Raw genomic sequence first — 20,705 nt, 5'->3', positions numbered from 1 at the left:
CCTACCCAAACTACAACACCAAGTCCATATGTAATCCAACTCGTACATCAATATTTGACACAACTCTAACAAACTCCACCTTGACGAATATTTTCATCACTTTGAATTTGTCCATGCATCAAACTTCCATGTATTCCGGACTTGTGTTGTCTTCTTCGTAGCTTACCGAGAGCTACCCGACGAGTCTGCTCCAGACCCACCGCCTCCGTGGGAACCTGCTGCTACTCCTGCAACTCCAGTCTTCATGACTCCACCTGCAATAGTGCTTCCTTGCAACTTGTAAAGATGTGAAGCCGTCCTCGCTTCAATCATCACGGTCACCTTATCTTCCATGATTTTTATGGTCTTCTTATCCCGATCACAACGGAATACGATACCATCATCATGAAGAACTCCAAGCGAAATTAGATTCCTCCTTAGCCCCGGCACATGCCTGACTCCCCGAAGCATCCACTCAACTCCGTCAAACATCTTGATTTTGATGTCACCTACTCCAGCCATACGATAACCAGTGTCATCGCCCATATAGGCTAAACCAAAATCACCAGTCTGGTACGAAGAGAATCACTCCTTGTTGGTTGTCGCATGAAAAGAGCATGATAAATCCAACATCCACGCTTCACTTTTGGTTGACCGCCTGTCTGATATTACGAGGGCATCACTATTGTTGTCTGAATCATCACCATGAATTGCCATATTAGCACTTGACCCACCTTTGAGCTCTGGACAGTCCTTTTTAGTATGTCCCCTCTGCTTACACTTGTGACACTGTATTTTCTTTTTATTGTTCTTCCCTGCCTCATATCCCTTCCGCCACTCTTCATCCTTGACTAGCAAACCTTCACCATGAGTGACTTCCACGGCATTCTTCTTTCTCATATGATAAGATAGCAAGGCTGCAGTAATATCCTCATTCTTAACGGTCTCCTTACCGTGCGTCAGGGTAGTGATCAAATGGTCATAGGATGATGGCAACGAATAAAGAAGCAGAATTGCCCTATCCTCGCCATCAATCGTTACACCCAAGCGTGCTAGATCCGTCACGACTTGATTAAAGGCGTTCATATACTTCACAAGATCCGACCCCTCCTGCATCTTCATCCCATACAACTTTTGTTTCAGATACACCTTGGTCGTCGCAGTCTTGGAGATAAATTGACTCTCCAGCCTCTCCCAGATCTTTTTCGACGAATTCTCATCCATCACATGATAAATAACCTGGTCCGACAGACACAACCGTATAGTTCCGGCTGTCCTCAACTGTAACTCCTCCTAGTCCTCAGCCTCCATCTTGGCTGGCTTGGCTTCCTGCAACAATGCCTTCAAATATCCCTGTTGTGCCAACAAATCTTTCACCCTTGTGTGTCATAACCCAAAGCTTCCAGTCCCGTCGAACTTCTCCACCTTAAACCTGGTACCCACTGACGCCATGATTCTCTGTACGGCTGACTGTGTGAAAAAATAATCCGATCTTCCTACACGTGTTCAAGTACGCAAGATTTACTAGTAGCAAATTCCTAAAAAAAAATCCTCCCTGTATTCACGAGTAGTATCTCTTGAGCACAACTACCGATGCTGATCAATTTGCTTTGCCTTGCCCTTGCCTTTCCGATGAATGCATGCAACGATGGACTTTTTTCTTCCCTGATTCGATCTACTGTTGTGCGTCCCTGCGGCTGCTTTTAACGTGCGCTTGCACGGCCAGCAGTCCGACCCGGACACGAACGTGAGCAAACTTTCTCCAGGGACTCGGTCCCCTTTTGTTTCCAAACAAATCTCTTGTAGCCCAGTAGCCTTGGATAACTGCGCGACTCATGTACACAGTCGGCCCTGTGCGCCTGGCTTCGTCACCGCCTCTGCCTGCTCTAGCTCCCGCGTATGATGCCGCCGCCTGCACTGCTTCGTATCGGATTGTTCCGCCGCTTGTAACAACTGCTGGAACACCTCTTCTTAGTCGCTCCTGACAGAACTCATCAACGACATCTCGTCGATCTTCTTCCGCTCCGGCTGCAACCGTTCCTGCAGAACTTCAACGATATCCACCTCCTTTAGATCAACATCCGTAGCCTCCGAACAACCTAGCTCATGATACCACTTGCTAGAATAAATCCGAAGTACGCGGTCGATCCATCGAGGAACAAGCGATCACAGCACGATGACGACACCGAGATTTGTTAACGAGGTTCGGGGAACTCGCCTACTCCCCGGGGCAATGACTACGGGCGCTCCTCCCCGAGATACCGCAACACCGGCCACCCGGGCGCCGACCCAAGCCGCCGGCTCCCCCTTGCGAGCCTGTCGCTATCTAGTCCTCATGGGTTACAACGTGGGGTGCCTCCTCATATATAAGAGGTCAAGTGTACAACATGTCCGACTACGACACTACATGTATTCTATCCAAACTACAATACCAAGTTCATATGTAACCCAACTCGTACATCAATATTTGACACAACTCTAACATCTGACGGCTATGGCGATGGTGAGCCAACAGACAAGGTGGTGATACAACAGGAGGTGGCACGGCGAGACGGTCCACGAGCAGTGGTGCCGATGAAGGAGCCAACAACCTCCATCTTATCAAGTAAGCCATAGCTGTTGTCGAGGCAGGGCTTCGACACTGTGCATATGAAGAACTAGGGGTCGATGGTGGCAGGATCAAAGTTCTAGCCGGCCAACTTAGCACCCAAGACTGACTTACTGCTTGTGTCGTTGTTGGTGAATTCTCTGCTCTGCCAAATGAAGTCTGGAAGGATGTCACCTTGAAGTGCAGCGACTTACCATTGTCATCCCTTTACATGCTTCCACTTCTAGCCGTCGCTGCTCCTTTGGGTCCCCAGGTCGACGCTCCATTGGTGCTCCTCACTGGTTCTACTTCTTGTTGTTGCTGGTCCATCAGTTTACTAGCCGATGCTCCGATAGCCATTGAAGAATAACGCATGCAGCACCACGCTCGTTGCCACCGACATTGACGGAGGTACGATAAGGTCGACAACAGCTACCCGATGGATTGAGATAATAAGAGTGTGAAGGAAGAGAGACATAAAGATGGAGATGACAGGGGTCTATTTCCACGACGGCGAGTTGTCCACTTTTCATGACACATCACCCCTAACAGATGGCCCCGTCAGTCAAAAACAATGTCAATGTGTCATCAAACTAGAATCAGTGCTATCTGCAACGCCAGGCCCAAGAGTGGTAGCGACTTGCAAAACAAAACAAAAATACCAGATCTTTACCCTAGCCCCAGTTCTGGTAGTTTTATGTAATCTTATATACCTAAGAGTGTCACTAACCTATTTATTTCAAAATGCAAGTATGTCGCCTCAACATACAATTATGAATGTGATAAGGCTCCCTTAAGATGCAATCATGCAAGGAAGAAACCCACCATAAAATTCAACAAATCATTTGTAAGTGTTTTCCAATCAATTATTCTATTTATATTCAATAAATGTTTTAGAACTATACATAATCAAATATAATAAGTCATATGTATATCAAACAAATCCCGCAGCAACGGGCAGGTATCGTCTAGTTTATTTTAAAAAAAAAATCTTAGTATCAAACATAAGTATATAAAACATGAGACTTTTAATCATATACCTTGTTGATCCCCTCAAACTTGCTATAGCATACACTTCTCCGAGGTCAAGGCTGAGCGTACGCTCATTTATGTAAGAATGTGATGCACATTGTTAACACGTTTTCCTTAAAGATGATCAACTACCACAAAATGCCAAACTGGTCAAAATGTCTTGGGAATAATGAAATTATTTATTAAACAATACTTAGGTGGTTGGGCTTTACATTTAGATCACTAAAGTAGTGTTCTAAACAATCTTATATTTCTTTACAAGGGAATAGAACCTTATGTTTAAAGTATTAGTCCAACAATTACTTTGATTGCAGTGTTTTACATATTTTACAACACTAATTTAGTTGAAATCTTTAAGTTTGCATTAGCCCTAAAAGTAAAGCCTAATTAGGTGCAAAATATTTTTAAGATTGCAAGATTTAAGGATAAGAGCTGAATTGGCAAAATGGTACCTTGGTCATCTAAAAAAAGATCATAGCTTGTCAGGATTTTGACTTCTAAGCAGCTAAAGCTGAAATGATAACACCAAGAGAAAGTTCTGCAAGGAAGGTCTGGAGGACATGGTTAGGAACGTACCGATTGGCGAGAGGCTCTTCATAGGAGGAGATCTCAATGATCACGTGGGCACATCTAAGACATGTTTTCAAGGGTTGCATGGGGGCTTTGGCTATGTCATCAGGAATCAAGAAGGAGAAGATGTCTTAAGCTTTGCGCTAGCCTACGACATGATTATAGCTAACACCCTCTTTATGAAGAGAGAATCACATTTAGTGACTTTTAGTAATGGTCAACACTCTATCAAGATTGATTTCATCCTCTCGAGAAGAGAAGATAGGTGTGCATGCCTAGGCTGTAAGGTGATACTTGGAGAGAGTGTTGTCCCTCGGTATAAGCTTGTGGTTGCTGACTTCCGCTTCTGAATTCATGTCCAGTGTGACAAGCGTGCCAAAGTCGCTAGAACAAAGTGGTGAAAGCCCAATGGGGAGGTAGCTCGGTTGTTCAAGAAGAGGGCATTAAGGGGGCCCTTGGGAGGAATGAGGTGATGCAAACAACATGTGGACAAAGATGGCGATTCGCTTTCGTAAGGTGGCCTTAGAGGAGTTTGGAGTGTCCAGAGGAATAGAAGCGAAGCTAGAGATACCCTGTGGTGGAGCAATGATGTCGAGAAGGCAATTAAGGAGAAGAAAGATTGTTTCAAACACCTATACCTGGATAGGAGTGCGAACAACATAGAGAAGTACAAAATGACAAAGAAGGCCACAAAGTGAGCGGTGAGTGAAGCAAGGGGTCGGGCGTATGAGGACCTCTAGTAGTGGTTAGACACAAAGGAAGGTGAAAGGAACATCTATAAGATGACCAAGATCCGAGAGAGGAAGAGGATGGATGTTAACCAAATCCAATGCATCAAGGACGCACCAGATCAGCTCCTGATGACAAACGAGGAGATTAAGCATAGATGGCGAGAGTACTTTAACAAGCTATTCAACTGGAAGAGTGAGGGCTCTAATATATTAGTAGACGAGTCCTTTGTTGTTAAGCAGGCATTTTGTGTGGCGAATCCACGCGTCTGAGGTCAAAAAGGCTTTAAAAAGGTTGGAAAGAGGCAAGCTGAGGGTCCTGATTGTATCTCCATTGAGGTGTGGAGAGGCCTCGGGGACATAGTGATAGTATGGCTAACTAAGATTTTCAACGTTATTTTTCGGGCAAACAAGATTCCAGAATAATGGAGACAGACTATATTATTATCAATCTTGAAGAACAAGGGGTTGTTCAGAGTTGTACTAATTACCATAAAATTAAGCTGATGAGGCATACAATTAAGCTATGGCAGAGATTCATTGAGTAGCGTGACGACAACTCAGATTGGTTTCATGCCTGAGAGGTTGACCATGGAAGCAATTTTCTTGATACGACAACTTATGAAGAGATACAGGGAGCAAAAGAAGGACTTGCATATGGTGTTTATTGACTTAGAGAAGGCCTATGATAAGACACCGTGGAATGTCATGTGGTGGGCCTTGGAGAAACACAAAGTCACAACAAAGTACGTTACTCTCATCAAGGACATGTACGGTAATGTTGTGACAAATATTCAAACAAGTGATGATGACATTGATGACTTCCCGATTAAAATAGGACTGCACCAGGGGCCAAGTTTTAGCCCTTATCTTTTTGCCTTGATGATGGATGAGGTCAGAAGGGATATACAAAGAGATATCACATGTTCTGTGCTCTTTGCGAACAATGTGGTGGTAGTCGATGATAGTCGGACGAGGTCAACAGGAAGTTAGAACCAAAACCGAGTACATGAGGTGCGGTTTCAGTACTACTAGACACAAGGAGGATGAGGTTATCCTTGATGGGAAGGTGGTATCTCAGAAGGACACATATCGATTGGGGTCAATGCTGCAGAAGTATAGGGGTACAGATGAAGATGTGAACCATCGAATTAAAGCCGGATGGATGAAGTGGCGCCAAGCTTCACACATTCTATGTGACAAGAGAGAGCGACAAAAGCTAAAAGAAAAGTTCTATAGAAACGGCGGTTCCTCCCGCAAAATTGTCTGATTTGGACATATTCAGCGCATGCCCTCAGAAGCCCGAGTGAATACTTGACAGCTAAAGCATGCTGATAATATCAAAAGAAGTTGGTAGACCGAACTTGACATAGGAGTCCATAAAGAGAGATCTGAAGGACTGAAGTATCACCAAAGAACTAGCCCTGGACAAGGGTGCGTGAAAACTTGTTATCAATGTGCTAAAACCACGAGTTGGTCGCGAGATCTTATGAATTTCACCTCCACTCTACCCCAACTTATTTGGGACTAAAGGCTTTGTTGTTGTTGTCATATTGGTTGTTGTTGTTAGCACTTCAAATTGGGTTACGAAATGACAAATTTAGATTCCAATCAATCTATAAACCACATTCAAATAGGATAAAGTAACATTATAAAATGAACATACAGGGAATAATGAAATGTTAACTAGCATGTGTACACCTCAAAATTAAGTTGTGCGTGAATAAGATCATGCACTGTGCACGTGTCCAGACTTGTGATTCTACAGGGTAGTAGTTAATAATTACCGGAAAGTGTTCGAGTCCCACAGACGAACTGACCCGTCCTGTGAACCTGTAATTATTATTGGAAGATCCGGATGGCAACATGCACTCTTAACAACATCCATATGTCCTTTCAAAGTCTGAACACACCTCCCAGTCTCGCAGTCCCAGATCTAACTCCACAAGATAAAAACTCGTGATCTAACAAATATTCTGTAAGTACGTATGATAATGGGCCACCTAGCCTATTCTTCAGTGGAAATTTCATACCTTGGCAGTTCTGTCTTGCGAACCAGTGATCAAGTGTAGCTTATCACCCAGATGGAAGTAATCCAAACACACCACCAAACCAGAATGCCCAGACAATATGTGTTTACACTCACCAGAGTGCAGGTTCCAAATCTGCAGTTTCAAACAAATACATGTATCAGGAAAACTGAGATTGATTGGAACGTTTATTTATCCAACACATGTAGATGAAACCTAAACAAACCTTAATTGTCTTGTCCTGGGCACTGGCAAACATATCAGTGTCCTCTGGGCTAAACGCGACTTGCCTCACAGAAAGGCTTTTGGCATGAAATGTTTTCAATAACTCCGAGTCATTTCCATAGTCGCTAAACTCGACAAGCTCTACAGGAAGGCTTTTGGCATAAACTGTTCTAATTAGCTCCCAGTCATTTTCATAATTCCATATCAAAATTTTGCCATCTTGGAATGCTGACAGCACGTAAGGCTCAGTTGCATGAACAGCCAATGAATTGACAGATTTTGATGAAGAATCAGTTGCATGAACATCCAAAGAATGGACAGATTTTGAGGGTCGTTGCAGAACTCGGATTTTCTTTACTGGATTGTAACTGTAGACATAGATGAGTCCACTAGAACAGCCCGCCATAATCCACTGCTTGCATGCTATAAATTTAGCCGAAGTAACTGCAATCAAAGTGATATTAGAGTGAAAAATCCTATATTCTAAAAATAGTGATAAAAAACATGAGAGAAACACTGTTAAAATTCAAAGCATGCCTTCTCTCCCCTTGATAGCAATAGGTTTAGCTTCCTGCACGAATATGGGCACTCATTAATTGATTAGTCCTTGTATATAATTGCAAAATTTCTCTAGCTTAGAGGAATGATAAATCAAGAAAACTAAATACTTCCTCCGTCCGGATTACTTGTCACCAAAATGAAAAAAAAAAGAATGTATCTAGAACTAAAATATGTCTAGAATCATCTATTCCTATGATAAGTAATTCTGGACGGAGGGAGTACATAAGAACTGAATATAGCTCACGTGGTTATTTATTTGAGCTCTTTTACGGTGATTGACGAGTTACGACTTGTAATTTCGTGTAACTCTATCTTTAATTTTTTTCTAACCGTTGGATCTGAAAAATCATTTACAGATATTATTTTTTATAAAAAGGAAAGAATGGTAAAGTAACTGGTCTCACCAAAAAATTGCATTGGTCCCATTGTTATGTGTAATTTCCAGTAATTTTATTTTCGTCACTCCTTGTAACTCCTATTTTTTCACCGTCGGATTAGTGTGGATAGACGACATGTAAACTCGCCAATCACCTTAACACTTGTATATTTAGGGTAAGTTGTCTTGCCAACTACTAGTAGCAACATGCAATAATGCATAGAGGAAAGTCTACATTACAACCCTGAACTAACCATATGGTCAACAAAAATCCTGAAACCATGTATTTTAAAACTCAACGCCGAACATCAAAATCGGGCAATATACACCCTAAACTAACCACGCAGTCAACAAATCAACTATCGTCTCGGTTTTGATCAGTCAAATGGTTTGATCACTTTGACCATTGACTAGGTAGTGCCAACTCAGCAGCCCATGCAAATTAAGACTAATGTTGGGAGTAGTTTTTTTTTTTTTTTTTTTTGCCATTTGCAACTCTGTTCTTTTCCTTCACTAGCACGACCTTGCCCTAAGCTCGTCAACAGAGAAGTCATGCCGCCGCTTTGTCTGCCGGGCTCGCTTGAGCGAAGCCCGCACGAGCACACACGGTAGCTCATTTAGTCCATATGCTCTGTGTTCACGCCAAGCCCTAGCAGTTGTTGAAGTATAATGTCTGGCCCTCTCACATCTGAGTTAATGACTAGGAGAGTGTTGGAGTATAATGTCCGACCCTCTCCTACTGTTCGAACGTTAGGTTGCGTTGGCTAGTGCATAAAGCTTAACAACGGTCACTCCGACGACGTGAGAAGATGTTGCTTCGAGGGCGGAAGCTGCACCTCGAGAGGTGTCTGGCTGTCTTTGACAATAGGGACCGGCACAAGAAGTAGGTGGTCGACGCAATTATGCCAATCCAACCCTATGGCGCACGGACAGACGAGGGAGCAAGAACGTCGGTGTTGGGCACGTTGCGGTCCATGGCGCTTGTTCTTGTGTCCTCTAGTTGCCATAGGAGTACTGGTTCTTCTTCCGGGCATGCACATTCTATGGCAGCAGCTTTGCTCCTAGACAGACGATGGCGGACACTCGGTGTTGTCAAGACTGCCGATGTTTCTTCTTTCTTTCTCTGAAGTATCGGTGGGTGTACGAAAACGATTAAATTTCTATCTCTCTCATTTCTTCTGGCAATGTGATGAGGCTAAGAAGAAATACAAACTAGCAAAGTTGGATATTATCTGCAGACCAAAAGACCAAGGGGGCTTAGGTATTGATAATTTAGAGGTTAAAAATAGATGCTTGCTTAGCAAATGGCTATACAGGTTGTCTACTAAGACCGATGGGATGTGGATACAAATTTTGAGAAACAAGTACCTACATTCTAAGTCTCTGGCTCAGGCCACTGCTCGACCTAATGACTCATCTTTTTGAAAGGGGTTAATGAAGGTGAAAGTAACTTTCTTTCAGAGGGTAAAGTTTTCAGTTGGCAACGGTAACACAACCAGATTCTGGGAGGACACATGGCTGGGGACTACGCCGCTAGCTTTGTAATATCCTACCCTTTATAATATCACACAATGTAAGGAAGATTACGTGGTGACAGTATTCCAATCAATACCTCTAAATATCCAATTCAGACGAGCACTAGTGGAAGAAAGATGGAATGCCTGGATTCACTTGGTCAGACGTTTGATGGAGGTTGAACTATCGGATCACGAAGATTCCATTCACTGGAAACTAATTACATCTGGTAGGTTTACGGTGAAGTCAATGTACATCGATGTAATTAATTCTGGACCACTCTCGAGATCTCTACATATTTGGAAGATCAAGGTGCCACTTAGAATTCAGATTTTCATGTGATTCATACACAAGGGAGTTGTGTTAATCAAAGATAATTTGATAAGACGTCGATGGATAGCCAGTTCTAAATGTTGCTTTTGTGATCAGGATGAAACAGTCAAACACCTCTTTCTTGATTGTCCACTAGCCAAATTACTATGGCGCATTGTACATATAGCTTTTAACATTACTCAACCAACCAGCATTAACACGCTATTTGGACCGTGGCTTAACGGAGTAGACGGAACTATAGCGAATCATATCAGGATTATATGAAACACGAGAAACGATCAGATTTTTAATGGTAAAGATATCCATATTTTTTTAGTTTATCTACAGAGCTACGGCTTTGATCCGTACGTGGTCATTACTCAGCCATGTGGACTACATGGAGCTTATGGTTATTGGGTGCAACAGGGGGGAGACGGTCGCAGGGGCTATCTTCAACCGATTTGGATGGCGAGCTACTAATAGACTAGGTGTATAGACATCGTGGTCTATTTGTTTATGTTCGCCGGATGTGGCAGTTATTTTCCGCTTGTGTGCGGTTTTTATCATAGTTTGTTTTGTATTTGAGAACTTAAGACTTTGTTTGCTTACTTAGTTAATAAAATGGATGTATGCATCGATTGATGCAGAGGTCGGGGGATGGGATCCTCCTTTTTAAAAAAATGTATCTGCTTGGGTAGAATTGAAACACGGCAATGGTAGGCCTACTCCAAGGAAGGTTCAACACATGAGGAATTGAACAGGGGCTGTCGGTACCGCTCGGATCTTCCTCGGAATCACGATGGGCATCTTCGCCGGAAGTGGGAAGAAGGGCTCTCTATGGAGGAAATTGGCGCGTGGTTTCTGTAATTGAGGGTCCGAAGGCTACTAGCAAAGCATCAGAGATCAGGGGTCGGGCGATCGCTGCCGTTCTTCGGTCTCCAATGGTAGAAGGTGTCGAGCGCGGGGGGGGGGGGGGGGGGGGGGGGGGGTCGGGCGATCGCTGCCGTTCTTCGGTCTCCAATGGTAGAAGGTGTCGAGCGCGGGGGGGGGGGGGGGGGGGGGGGGGGGTCGGGCGATCGCTGCCGTTCTTCGGTCTCCAATGGTAGAAGGTGTCGAGCGCGGGGGGGGGGGGGGGGGGTCGGGCGATCGCTGCCGTTCTTCGGTCTCCAATGGTAGAAGGTGTCGAGCGCGGGGGGGGGGGGGGGGGGGGGGCTCTGGTGGGGTGGGGAGTGCCAGTCTGGTAGATGTGCAGCATTGCCCGATCACATTTGTTTTGTCCTAAGTAGCTTGAGGTCATGGTTGTGTGGATGAACGAGAGAGAACGAGCGAGTTTTTTTTGCTGGTGTCTTCGTGTGCGGCTGATGGTTAGGTTCCAATGAGGGAAAACAAAGTATGCTTGCCTTTCGTCCTCTGTTCATGCACGAAGCTGTGAACTCATCTTCCTTGCAGAGATTCTGCTCACCAGCAGTGTAATCAAGGACATATTATGTGGGTACAGAAGTTCAATAGGTTGCAATGCATCTCCCAGCACTAGGCTTAGTTGGCATGGGATGCTGAGTTGGCACTGCTAGTCAATGGTCAATGTGGTCAAAACATCTTGACTGAGCCAAAACCGAGACGAGGGTTGCTTTTTGGACTGCATGGTTGGTTTGGGGTGTATGTCAAATGGTTTTGAAGTTTGCCGTTGAGTTTTAAACCGCGTGGTTAGTTCAGGGTTGTAATGTGGACTTTTTTTTATTGTATAACATGTTAACCGATAGATTTTTACACATGTAGTTGATGCTAGCTATACATATATCACAAACAAATTGCAAATTTCATACATGCAGGTGTAATCTTCCAAGATACAGGAGTCATTCTAAAACTCTTGGGAGCACAAAATTCGTTCCTGCATACGTACTATATGGTATTAACTATGTGCGTAGTACTTACCCGTGTTTCATAGTTCCATATATGGACATGGTAATCTCCTTGAGTGGTCATTATCCTGTGAGGGCAGTGAAGAAATTTCTTACAAATACAGTCATATGCTAGCAACAAGCTCATATTGTGCAATTGCTTCAGGGAATATGCACTCACCATGGCTCTGTTGGATGGACATCTAAGGTCCATGGTAACCTTACGTTTGATATAATCTGATCACAAACACCGAACAGTAAGGTTAAAAACATATCAAATTGTCCACAGGTTGATACATATAAAAATTGGACAAAAGTTGGACACACCTCCGAGGCTACAGAAACAACATCCAGCTCCACCTCATGCACAATTCGGCCTGTCTTTGGTTTGAACATGTCATAAGTGACATCTGTGTCATCCAATCCCTCGACCACGACAATGCCCTTCACAAAGATTACCTCCTCGGGTGTGAGGTCTGCTGGTACCCAGTCATGTGCAACTCTTGTTACAATAACTTGTACTGTCGCATTTGGTGATAGAACACCTTTGGTAGGCAATGCATTGTAGTCCGCTCTATTGGTCGATGACCATATAGTGAAAGCTACGTGGTGATCAGTAATATTGCTGATCTTCAGTGGGCTTGACACCTCTTGGACAACTGGGAACCGCAACTCTGGGGGTTCAACTTGGATCAATTGATTTGAGGGGGCTAATGTGCTTGCCTATAACATAATGAGAAGAAAGCGCAGGATTAATGGGAGCCGGATACACATGCAATCCAAGAACTTTAACTGACACTAACACAACAACGTGTTCAGTTGCTAAACTTAATTTCTGTGGAAACTTTCTAGCATTTTCAGGTAAGTGGAAATTTTCAAGTATTTCAGTGGGGACATATTTTTTTGAGCATTTTTGTGGAATAAGTTATTCTGCACCGAGGTAATTTTACGACCATTTCATGAAAAATACGTTTGGTATACAAATACTTACTTCATATTTATTCATTACACAAAATTGGGCACAAAAAAAGTAAGATATGAGTCAGAAGACAAAATATTTACATTTATATGTATGGTTTGCACTATGTTTTTATGCTCATAATTTTACGTCCCATGAAATATATTCTGTGACCAACATATATTTTCTTACCTTCTATTTTCATTTCCAATATAGCACATAATTTATGGGACGTAAAAATGTGATGTAGCAATGTAATAAGAGAGGCGCGATGAATAGTCATTCTGTATACATAATTTATCATTTCAAGGTCCTGTTTAGGGCTGCTCTGCTTCAATAAAATCAGTTCCGCTTCATCAAATCCACTTTGGAGCAGTTTCATATAGCTGTTGCGACTCTTTCAAAAGAATGTTTGGCTTTCATCTAGTTTCAGCTTCAAAAAATGGAAAATTTGATGGAAATGACCTATTTAATTGGATGAGAGGGGATAAACGAAGGGGTGTCCACTTACTGGTGATAGTGATGGGTAATTTTCTTTCAACTCTAGCTTCTACAATTTTATGGAGCACCTTCTAGAGTTGTAACCCAGATTCTAGTTTTTTTGTGGAGCGTTATATCATGGAGCTACCCCGTTTGCCTTACATTTTCTCGAGCGAAGCTGGATTTTCTGGAGCAGAACAGTCTCATACAGGCCCTAAATATGTTAGCTGGTAGTTACGCCACATGTCTCATATACTATCATAGGGTCGTGCTATTTGTCACCGTCGGTGAGGAATAATTATTATTGACCCCCGTCTATTTTAACATCAATGCACCATAATTTTGCGTTCCATAAATTTTGTCTTATTTCATACGAAAAAGAGTACATATTAAAATATATAAACACCACAAAAAATATTTTATCCTAAGTAAAATCACAAGCGAAAAAGTATAGTGTAAAATAAACATATAATGCAATTTTCCTGTTTTATGATATATATATTTGTTTTCTTATATCAAATTTTACGTAGGGAAATAATATGAATGTTAATATTTGTATACCAAATGTAGTTTATTAATGAAATGTTCATAAAATTACCTCAGGTGAAGAATAACTTATTCTGCTCATTGGGTGATGAATATATATATTCACCCGAGATATTCTTACGAGCTTTTCATAAATAAATTACATTTCAAATACAAATAGTTATATTTATATTGATTCACTACGTAAAATTTGGCATAAAAACAAATATATAGGTCATAAGACCAGAAAAATAGCATTTTGTGCATATTATACACTACGTTTTCATGTTTGTAATTTGACGTATCACAAAATATTTTTATAGCCATTATTTATTTTCTTATGTTCATTATTTTACGTATGAAATAAAATAAAATTTGTGGAACGTAAAATTACGGTGCATTTATATTAAAATAAAGGGGTGAAGAATAACTATTCCTCACTCAGGATGACGAATAGTCAATGCCTATATAAGTCTATTCTTCACCTGAGGTAATCTTACGATCTTTCATATATATGTAATGTAACCTGGGTAAGAAAACCTCAGAAGCAAAACAGTATATATACATGTTGATACAGGAGGACTTCCAATCAATAATTACCATGGAACCCATTTGAAGTTTTGATTGTGTGGAAGATTCCAAAATTATGGAAAAAAATATGCTAACAACTACTCCCTCCGTTCCTAAATATAAGACCTTTTAGAGATTTCACTATAGACTATATACGGATGTATATAGGCATATTTTAGAGTGTAGATTCACTCATTTTGCTTCGTATGTAGTCTATAGTGAAATCTCTAAAAGGTCTTATATTTAGGAAACGGAGGGAGTATAATGTAAGATGATTTAGGGATTGGAAAAATAAGATTGTATGTGCCCTGGACAAAAAACAAATAGTTGAGTGTATATTTATGTCACATTGAGCTAAAATGATTGTTTTTTCCCGCGGGCACATGAAACCATATTTTCACAATCATTCTGTTGGATCATCTCATATCATTGGAGTGATGTTTCACTATTTATTTCAAATTATTTGAGAGCTACTAAAACGTTAAAAAATTAATAAGTCTTGACACGTTCTCCACACAACCTTCATATATACAAATATACAGATGCGCTAAAATTAGCCAGAGCACATAATACTAATTGTACACTCCGGACAGCCCAACGTACACGTCCAGCCAGCCAAATCACTGCTATTCTCATGTTGCCATAAAGAGCTTTACTAAATGTAGTAAAATAAGTGCAGCTAATTACAAACAGTGCTTAGGCAAAAGGTCAATGGTAAACAAATAGACTTTTCTAGTTAAAAAATCGGGCAGATGGTAATATTACCGTAAAATATAAAACATGAACACAATAATATTGTTTGTTGGTTTAGATCTTTCATATAATTTTACTATCGAGAGATAGATTGTTCATGTCATATTAAAGCTCTAAACCACTACACTTTGTTACTACACAAATTTTACATTTTACGGCAACCATAGTTGGATGGTGTAGGGAGTCGCGGCATGTGTAGTAAGCAAGTACAGAGTACACTGTAATTACAACAAGCAAATTCTGTCATTTGAGTCCCTCATCACACGCACCACGTGGCGTCTTTTACAAGAAAATTAAATCTTTTTATCGTTACTTTTTACCTAGGCATTGGTAGTAACTAGATGGAGTTTTTTACAACAATTACCAAAGCCGTTACGATCAGGTGGTAACTACCTGGAGTTACTTTACTACAATTAGCAGAGCCTTTACGACCAGATGGAACAAGCACAAGTTTGGCTTGCTGCCACTGTACTCCCTCCATCCCGTAATAGAACCTCTTCTATTACGGGATGGAGGGATTAGTATATAGGAATATTTTGTGGTATATATAATAATTTTTAGGTAACATGTATTTTATGTATATTGTTTTATACATGCAAATATAAAAATAGCGATTACATTTGAACAAGGGAGCACAAGGAGAGGCGAGTTCGCAAAGACGTAGTGAGTACCATATCATCAAGGTTTCTAACCCGTGAATCGAGGATGTCCTTTTAGACTCTATAACAAAGTTGTTAATGCCAACAACAACAATAGTAACAATAATAAATCTTTTAGTCTCAAACAAGTTGAGATAGGCTAGAGGTGAAACCCAGAAGGTCTCGCAGTCAACTCATGGTTCTGGCACATGGATAGCAAGCTTATAGTCCCTCTATTCATGGCTTGTTCTTTGATGATATTACAGCCCTTCAAATCTCTCTTTACGGAATCCTCTAATGTCAAGTTCGGTCCATCCTGTCCTCTTTTGACATTATCAGCACCCTAGGTGTCCGGTATGCACTCGCGCTTATCTCAGACGATCTTCGACAAACTTCTGTTCAATCAGTGCTACCACCCCAACTTTGTATCTAATATCATCATTAGGATCCGGTTCTTTCTTGTGTGGTGACACATTCATCTCAACAAGCACATCTCCATCACATCTAACTTCTTAACATGTTGCCTTTTAATCAGCCAAGACTCGGCGCCATACAACATTGCGGGTCAAATCGCCATCCTATAGAACCTGCCTTTTAGCTTTTGTGGCACTCTCTTTTCACAGAGAACGCCATAAGCTTGGCGCCACTTCATCCCTTCGGCTTTGATTCGATGATTCACATCTTCATAGTTATCTCCATCCTTCTGCAACATTAACCCTAAATATCGGGACGTGTCCTTCTGATACACCACTTGCCCATCAAAGCTAACCTCCCCCTCCTCCTCATGCCTATTAGTGCAGAAACCGAACCTCATGTACTCGGTTTTAGTTGTACTAAGTCTAAAACCTTTCGAATGCAAAGTTTGTCTTCCTAGCTCTTAACTTCCTATTACCTCGTTCACTATCAGTGACTAGCACCACATCATGCACAAAGAGCATACATCATGGGATATCTCTTTGTAGGTTCCTTGTGACCTCATCCATCACCAAAACAAAAAAAGATCAGGGCTCAAAGCAGAACCCTGGTGCAGTCCAATTTTAATCGGAAATTCATTTGTGTTGCCATCCATTGTTCAAACAATTGTCACAACAGTATCATATATCTCCTTGATGAGGGTAATGTACTTTGTTGAGACTTTTTCTTTCTCCAAGGCCCATCAGATGAGATTTCGTGATATCTTATCGTAGACCTTCTCCAAGTCAATGAACATCATATGTAGGTCCTTCTTTTGCTCCCTCTATCTCTTCATAAGTTGTCGTACCAAGAAAATGGCTTGCATGACCGACCTCCTAGGCATGCAATCAAACTTATTTTCAGTACACTTGACATTCTTCTTAAGCGGTGCTCAATGACTCCCTCTCATAGCTTCATTATATGGCTCATCGGCTTAATTTCAAGGTAATTAGTACAACTCTGAACATCCCTCTTGTTTTTAAAGATTGGTACTAATATACCCCATCTTCATTCTTTCGACATCTTATTTGTCCAAAAAAATAAGATTGGAAAGCTTAGTTAGCCATACTATCGCTATGTCGCCAACACCTCTTCACATCTCAATGGGGATACAATTTGGGCCCCTCACCTTGCCTTCTTTCATCCTTTTTAAAGGCTCCTTGACATTAGACTCCTGGATTCACTGCTAAATATTGCCAATAAAACAAGACAGGACGAAACTTGACCTAAAGAAGAAAAAAGGCATGCCAAGAGAAAGCCCATCTATTCAGGCCATGCAAAGTGACCCCAGCTCCGAAGTTTACCAAGATATCATCCATAGGACTTCCACAATCCAGTAAGTTCACCATGACCATAGTTTTAGGATCCGGTCCAAAATCTCAACGAATTTTGGTAGGATCTGAACCAAGTTATCGTGAAAAAATAATAGGATTTACATATATTTGAAAAGAGATAAAAAGATCCACGGTGGAATCAAACACATAACCTCAGCTACCATTGTGACTGGCATTTTTTTTTTGAAAAGGAGGATGACCCCCGGCCTCTGCATCAATGATGCATGCAGCCATATTATTAATAAAGATGAAAAGTACCATCATATGTCCACTTAAGTCTGTGAAAGTAAATAAAAAAAAGGAAAAAAAACAAGCTCTTAAAAAGACTGCCACATCCGGCGTATCAGATAGTAGACTACGATGCCTATACACCTAGTCTATTACTAACATGACATCCAAACCGGTTGAAGATAACCCGTGCGGCTATCTCCCATCGGTTGCACCTCAGCTACCATTGTGACTGGCATACTACCACAAGACCATTGATTTCACGTCTAAAATGCAATCATATTCTATTTCACTAAATAAGGAATTTAAATTTTAGAATTCTCAAATTTCTCTATTTGGTATTCGGTTGGGGACAAACGCGATTCGCCAAATTTCTCTATTGCGCCTGGGTTTTTTTTATTCTGAAACTCACAACTTGACTGTGATATACATATATCAGTGGTGGTTCCAGCATAGAACCGCTTACAGTATGCATCAACCTATACTTAGTCGGCCTAACCTCCCAGTACCATCCATCCTGATCGATTCTTTTCTAACTCTAAAATTTCTTTGTTGCCTTTTTCTCCACCATCAAAGATACACTTGGGATTATCATGTACGGAATGTGTAGGTTATTTTAAACAATAAATATATAGTATGAATGGGTGGATTGTGGAATTTTTAAGTCATGACGACTGGCGACTCTGACGACCCTGGCGATCCGGGCGATCCGGGCGAGTCAGGCACAGCCGTAGAGGATGGAGACGGGCGGATCGGTGTACAGTCCGGGTTAGGGATTCCTGTGACGGGATCATCGGCGACGGAGTACAAGCAGAATCTGATCTCGCCGGAGGGGGAAGACAATAAGCGGATAAGATGGAAATCTACTTTTTCAGAGATTGGCAGATCGGATCTGAAGGAAGGTATGATAGTCTTCAATCCAAAATCAAGATGGCTGACACTCAGAGACGCGGAGGATGACATTCTCGCCGGCCGGTATCTCCAAGAGGGAGATCTGATCAGCGTAGGTACGCCTTTCTTCGTAGACATTTATTCTGTCACTTGCGGTTCACATATATTGCAGGTTAACTCGATCCATCAAGAAGAACGGCATCCAATTGAGGTGTCCTCCGACGAAGACAAGACGAGATTAAAACCAAATCATCCTCAAGTTGGGGGACGATTTTGGGTTCTAGCAGGAGAGGACGAGGACGAAGTGGCAGAACAGCCATCACCACAGGAGGTATTTCATACATTTGATTTGCAGCAGCAATGGCTGCCAGATGAAGGTATTAAACTTTCTACTAAGCCTGCTAAGAAGAGAGTAGGGGACGTTCATCAAAAGCAGAAAAGGTTGATTAAACCTTGGATAGGTCCACTGCCCAAGGTATCCCTGGAACCATTGCGGGTTTCAGATCTTATTTCCTCTGATTCCTGGACTACGGTGCTGCCTAGGAGGAAGAAGAAGGGTCCAAAACACATGGTTCAGTTACCGGCCGTCGTCGACAAGCCGACCAGCCGGGAAATACGTAAAGCGCGTTTGAATGACATGGTTAAACAAAGCGGGCCAGAGGTTGACAGTATTATCGAGTTGGACTCAAAAGAGCCTGGGTATATGGCCCAGGTAGAGTCCCAGGTAGATAAGACGTGGCATGTACGTACAAACAGCCATGTTGGGCTTGTACGTATTGTTAACCAACAAATATTGGGCAGCAACTTGCTTATCCCTTCTAGGGTACGCATAGGTAGCACTGTCCCAGGATTTCCTATACGGCACGGCAAAGCTCGGCGGATCTGCGTCTCTGGCGGCGCTGTGGACATGGCGGGTCGAGGTGCTCCTCTACCGCCGGCCAAGTCCGCTGGTGAGCCGCAACGAGGCAGCGAACTCGACTCTCGCGAGGCGACGGGATAGCCCCACGGTCCTATAGCTGCTGCTACAGGTGGTGCAGGTGGTGCTGGACGTGGAGGTGGGAGCACGCAAGGAGATCGGCAGCAGGGTTTCAGACAACCAGGCAGAGGTTTTGGGCCTGCGGCGGGTCGCGGTATAGATGACAGGTTTAATCACAGGGCTGGTGGAAATAGGAGTTTTGATAATAGCAGATTTGAGTTCGGGGCTTCCAGTAATTCAGGTCGTGGCTATGATTCCAACCGATGGCAAAACCGGGGCTTCAACCCGCCAGTCGGCAATTTTGTGCAAGGAGCTACGGGACCGCAATTTAGGTATAGACCCGTGCCTGGGCGTGGAGGAGGAGGAAGAAATTCAGGCCGGAATTTTCCTCCTCGGAACTCAAATGATGTCGCAACAACTAATTCAGCCAAGACAACCAGACGAGATGGGACTGAATCCAAGGCAGAGAACCAAGCTGTTACGTTGACAGAGGCAGCAACGGCGGCGGTGAAGGCTCTTGCTGAGACCAAGGTTGCTACAAATGAAAATTCAGATGCAGGTAGTGAAAAAGATAGTGATGCTAATGTACAGGTACGTGCAAACAAAATAGCTAGGAAGAAAGAAAAGATGTGTTGCTTCAGATGTGGTGAACCAGGGCATTTTGCTTCGGACTGCACGGCGTTATTATGTGAGATATGCTTGAAACCAGCACATACGACGCAAAATTGTCCCTTGTTATTGGCAGCTAAGCCAACGGTGGCGATTTATGGTTGCAGTGATAACATGCTTATGTTTTTTAAGACGCCACATGTTGTCTCGCAGAAAAGGATATCCGGAATCTCAACAAATGGTGTGGTAAAAGTATCACATGGGAGTTTGACTGCAGACGAGGTGGCTCAACAACTCAAACGACTTGTGTCAGAATCATTTCAATGGGTCCCTATAGCCATTGAAGAGAACACATACAGGGTTGAATTCCCAAGAAGAGAGGATTTGGATAGGCTGCTGAAGTTTGGTTTTAGTAAGGTGCCTGGAAGTAAGTGTTGGAAATATGCCCTAGAGGCAATAATAAAATGGTTATTATCA

General features: G+C 42.3%; 1 pseudogene; it reads right to left on the bottom strand.

Moving 5' to 3' along the window:
* The window catches only part of LOC123413413, a 62,487-nt pseudogene that overhangs the window by 20,558 nt on the left and 21,224 nt on the right, over positions 1 to 20,705 (bottom strand).

The sequence above is a fragment of the Hordeum vulgare genome, chromosome 7H (genome assembly GCF_904849725.1).
Source record: "Hordeum vulgare subsp. vulgare chromosome 7H, MorexV3_pseudomolecules_assembly, whole genome shotgun sequence".
NCBI lineage: Eukaryota > Viridiplantae > Streptophyta > Magnoliopsida > Poales > Poaceae > Hordeum > Hordeum vulgare.
This window is presented reverse-complemented; position numbering and strand designations above follow the sequence as displayed.